Here is a 5381-nt window from a genome sequence, read left to right on the forward strand (position 1 = left end):
CGATTGACGGCTTTCCCCATCCAATCGCAAGTTGTCTACAGTCGGTGGCGGGGGGAGGAAGGCGGGACTTGAGGCTGGCAGCGCGCTACCGTTTTGAGAGCTGGTCGAGGTGAATCAGGTCCCGCGCGGTGTGATGTCATATTACTTGCCCATCGGATTGGCTCGCAGGCGGTCGGCCGGTTTGGGTCACGTGACAGTGTTCCGGAGCGGTCGCGGGACGGGGGTGATGTACGTGACTGCAGCAGCCTTCCCCTCAGACCCCGCAACTCGGCTCAATTGGAGCAACACCGTGGGTCTGGTAGCATCCTTGGAGGGGAATAGACGTTTCGGGCCGAGACCCTTACTGAGGACTCCCCGAAACGTCGGCCGTTTATTCTTCATAAATGCTGCCTTCCTCTTGAATTCTGTGTGAAGATTTCCAGCATCTGCAGAATCTTGTCTCCATGCACCCCTTGGCTCCGTTAAATTCTGCAGCTCTGAGAGGTCTTGGATCTGAGAATTTAACTCCTGGCTCTGCCTCCAAAGATGCTGCCAGCATTTTTTTGTTATGTTCATTAAACTCGGTAATTTAGGTGGCGTTCTTGTTTATTGACGATCTGACTTCTGATAACCCTGGCAGCTCATTTCCTCAGTAGATAATATGATCTAAATCCAGACATCGTTTCTCAGCCATCGAGAAGGATTTTCTTTTCGCGTCTGCTACCTTCAGTGCACCAACCACCACTCCAGAGAAAGGGGATTCGATCTGAAACATCTGCAGTCCATTTTCCTCCATTGATGCTCTTTGACCCGCTGAGTTTCTCTAGCTTTTTGTACAACTATCTTTGCTTCTAGATTTTAACGAGAAGATAAACTGTCTGTGCCAAGTTCATACCACCAGCAGCCCCCCGCCCCACTTCACGGGACACCTTGATTCCATTTTCTCTCTACTCTCATACGTAACTATACATTGATAAAGAGGATAATCTATAAGAAGGATACCAAGAAACAATAATCCTAGCCTAATCATGGGACTTTTTACAATGACCAATTAATCTACCAACCGGTACATCTTTGGACTGTACGAGGAAACTGGAGCACCCAGAGAAAACCCACACACAGACGGGGAAAACATCCTTACAGGCAGTGGCAGGAATTGAACTTGGGTCGCTGGTATTGTAAAGTGCTGTGCTAACCACTATTACAAGAGAATCAGAGATTACCTAGTCACCATTTATCCCTCAAATGTCATTTGGAAAATTATAATCGTTTGGTGATTTATTTCATTATCATTATTGAAATCTTACAATTTTCCACTTTATATACGTGCTACATTTCATGGGGCTATATTTCCAAATTATTTTATTGGCTGTGAAGGCAGTTTGGCAATCTGAAGTGAAAGCAAGTTCAAAAAATTCAAGGAAATTTTATAAAGTATTTCTGAGCAGCATGGTCTTGCCATAGGGTTATTTTTCACTAGGCAGACATAATATATGTAGGTGGCAGTTAATTTTGCAACAATTGCATCTGAATTCCACAGAAAGTGACATGATCACCTTCTTCCAATTTAGGCTCCATCCAGTTATGCTCCAAATAAGTTACTGGAATTTATTTGGAGTCCTGATGAAGGGTCTTGGTCTGAAACATCAACTATACTTCTTCCTATAGATGCTGCCTGGCCTGCTGCATTCCACCAGCATTTTATTTGTGTTACTGGAATTTATTTGCCTTTCAACCTATCAAAGGCAATATTCTTAACGTGTCTTCAGAATTGTCACACCCTTTCTATGCTGTAGTATTTGAAGCACTGTACCATTCAAAGTCACTGTTAATTAGTGATGGTAAATGGACTATACAAACTAAGAAACCAATCTAAACCTTGTCTGGTGTGCTTGTACATTTTTTGTGGAGTACTTAGGAGAGGGAGCAATGCCATTATTTATTAGAGAATTTTAATTTAGGGGAAATCAGAAAATTACTTACTACCCCTGTGGAAGTTGACAACTTTCCACATTCATTGATTAATCCAATAAAGAAAAGCACAGTATGTGGATAGTATAAAAATTGTCACAGTGATAGCAATCCCAAGCAGGAGTACAGCTGCTGCACGTTACACTTGTTTGAATTTTTTATATCACAAAAAGTTTTCTGTCACATCTCTGCCTAGAAAAACAATACTAAGCAGATTGGATCATTCTAAGAGTTATGCAAATCTGATTATTAAAAAAATTACAACGGCTTTTTATTGCCTTTTCTCCCTCATGTAACAAAATAAGATATGCCAGATATTTAATGAAAACTCGATGTTTAAAATAAACAGAGATAATATATCTTAGAGCTATTTTAGACAAACTAGCTTCCGCCTATGTACTTTTCTTGTCGTAGCAAAATACCTTATACTAGAAGTAATTGTCCACCTCTAAATTAAGTTATAACTTTCTTTTAAGTTTCTATTTAATTCAAATACAAAAATTTATTTAAGCTAACCAGCCTCGAACACTGAGCTAATTTAAATCATATGAACTCTGGTTATGATGTCCAATTTAAAAATAGCTGTAATTTATTTTTTAAAGTGGACAAATTGGCTACTTTAAAATAAGGTGCTTTGTAATGTTCTTTAATAGTATCAACATCATGTGGTGTACATGCTTTAGTATTCCTCCTGTACCCAATAAAGTGGTCACTGAGTGTATGTTTGTGGTCTTCTGCTGCTGTAGTCCATCCACCTCAAGATTCAACATGTTGTGTATTCAAAGATACTGTTCTGCACACTAATGTTGTAGAGTGGCTATCTGAGTTACTGTTGTCTTCCTGTCAGCTTGAACCCGTCTGGCCATTCTCTTCTGACTCTCTCGTTAACACATTATTTTTGCCCACAAATTGCCACTCACTGGATATTGTTTTCTTTTGCACCATTCTCTGTAAACTCAAAAGACTTGTGCGCAGAAATCCCGAGAGATCACCAGTTTCTGAGATACTCAAACCACCCTGTCTAGCACCAACAATCATTTCACAGTCAAAGAGACACTTAGATCACATTCTGTCCTCATTCTGATGTTTGATCTGAACAACAACTGAACCTCTTGATCAAGTCTGCATGCTTTTATGCATTGAATTGCTGCCACATGATCGACTGATTAGATATTTGCATCAATAACCAAGTGTACTGTACATAAACTGGATACTCAGTGTATAGCCTGCAGCAAATATTATGGTTTTAAGGCAAAAAAAAAGAGCATTGAATATTTGCAAACACAAGCTTTGTGATGAAGGCAAGAATATAATGGTTTTGACATAAGGGATTCTGCTGTGATCTGTACTGACATGAACTTTCGAGAAGGGCTGTTGGAAGATAGTAGTTCTTAGGAAAGTTTCCTTATGTGAAATGGGTTAGATGATGGGTCTCAAACATTAATTTGAAAATTTTAGGTTACATTTTTTTTCCTTCTCCCCTGTTTCTCAATACTTTTCATGCCTATTATTACCTGATTTTTTTTCGCATTAATGTGGCTGATCTAATAATTAATCCCATTCAAAACAACAGCTTATTATGAATATATAGAGATTCCCACAACATTTCCTGAAAACTCAGGAGGTTAAAAATTCACAACTTTTCATTTCTGAAAAGGAAAATGAATACTGTCCTTTTATCAGAATAGAAGAAATTGATTTCACTCTGTACTGATCCTGCTCGATCTATTATGTTCATCATATCCTGCTTTTAAAGAGTCAATGCAGAAATAGGCCATTCAGACCATCTACTCCATGCTAAACTGTTATTCTGCCTCGTCCCAGCAACCTGCACCTGAACCATAGCCCTCCGTACCCCTCCCATCCATGCACTTATCCAAACTTCTCTAAAATATTGTCATCAAACACACAACCACCACTTCTGCTGGCACACACAAAATGCTGGAGGAACTCAAAGGGTCACGCACCATCTAGAGAAAAAAATAAACAGTTGATGTTCTGGATTGAGACCTGATGAAGAGTCGAGATGTTCCCTATCAACATGATTACTTTTGTTGGTAAAACACTTAGACATGTCCAATATGATTTTCTCTTCATGAAATCATATTGCCTTATATTTTCTATGAACAGAGGATTGTTCTTGATTCTAATCTAATCAAGTTTTTGTTTTACAAAGGAGTCAAAGCTCAAAGTACACAAAAAGGGCAAAAGCGATATCAAGTCAAAGTTGACAAGGGTCCTAGCATTAGCACCCTCCATCCTTTTGTGGGCAACAACTAGGATTATGTGGAACAGATGGGGAGTTAAAAGCAAGATGAATGCATCAGATATAGGGGAAGATGATAGGATATGCAGAGATACAGGAAGGGGATAGGGGATATGACTAATGTATTAAAAAGAACAGTGACAGAAGTGCAAATTTTAAAATTAGAAGACAGTGGACTGGTACAAAACATGAAGCAGTAGGGAGTGTTATCCTTTCAGTCTATTGAAAAATATGAGTTAACTACATATGCAAAGAATGGTTTAAATATTTATAATATTTGTAATTGGTTGTAGACCATGGAATTGTAAGTTATAAAATCCCTAGATTCACTGGCTATTCACTTCATATCCTTGGGTAAAAAAAAAGTAAATCTAAAGAATTTGTATTTTTCTTGCAGGTTCCATCATTCATTTTGAAACTAGGAACAAATTGTTTCTTTAAAGTAAAACGTGTTGTGGGTTGAAAGGTTACTTTTAAATTCTGTCCTTTCTTTAATTAGCAGTGATCCTTAAAAATAAAATCCTTGAATTTCTGGCAGTGTTGTTCAATTGTTATAGAAAATTGTACTGGCGACAACAGACTGGTAGAACATGTGAAGGAGAGGCCTGCATACTCCAGAGGACCTCAGTCTCCTCAGGAAGTAGAGGCAACTCTGGCCCTTCTTGTACACACCCTCTGTGTTGGTGCTCCACCCAAGTCTACCATCCAGGTTCACCCCCAGTACTTGTAGATCCTCAGCACATCCACATCCCCACCATCAATAGTAACATGGAGCAGTGCAGACTTAATCTTCCTAAAGTCCATCACCATCTCCTTTGTCTTACTGATATCTTATTGTCTTATAACTGAAGGCTACTATAATTCTTTAATGAACTAACATGGTTGTGGTTCTGCCAGGGTTCCAGCAGAAGTAAGACACTCAAAAGTACAAACTTCTTGCCAAAGGAGATGAAAGGAAAAGGGGGGGAAATCAAGAGAGCCCATTCTATAGAACACTTAGACTAATACTCATATTTCTACACATTCAAGGAGTATTGTAGCCAAATAATTAGCCACTGAGATCTAACTTCCATTGCTGATGGACCTTCAGCCTTGAATCTGCCTGGATTGCTTAGCATGTGGGGGTAAAGGTCTCTCCAAACCTTTGGATCATTTCAGACGGTGC

The sequence above is a fragment of the Mobula birostris genome, chromosome 17, assembly GCF_030028105.1.
Source record: "Mobula birostris isolate sMobBir1 chromosome 17, sMobBir1.hap1, whole genome shotgun sequence".
Lineage (NCBI taxonomy): Eukaryota > Metazoa > Chordata > Chondrichthyes > Myliobatiformes > Myliobatidae > Mobula > Mobula birostris.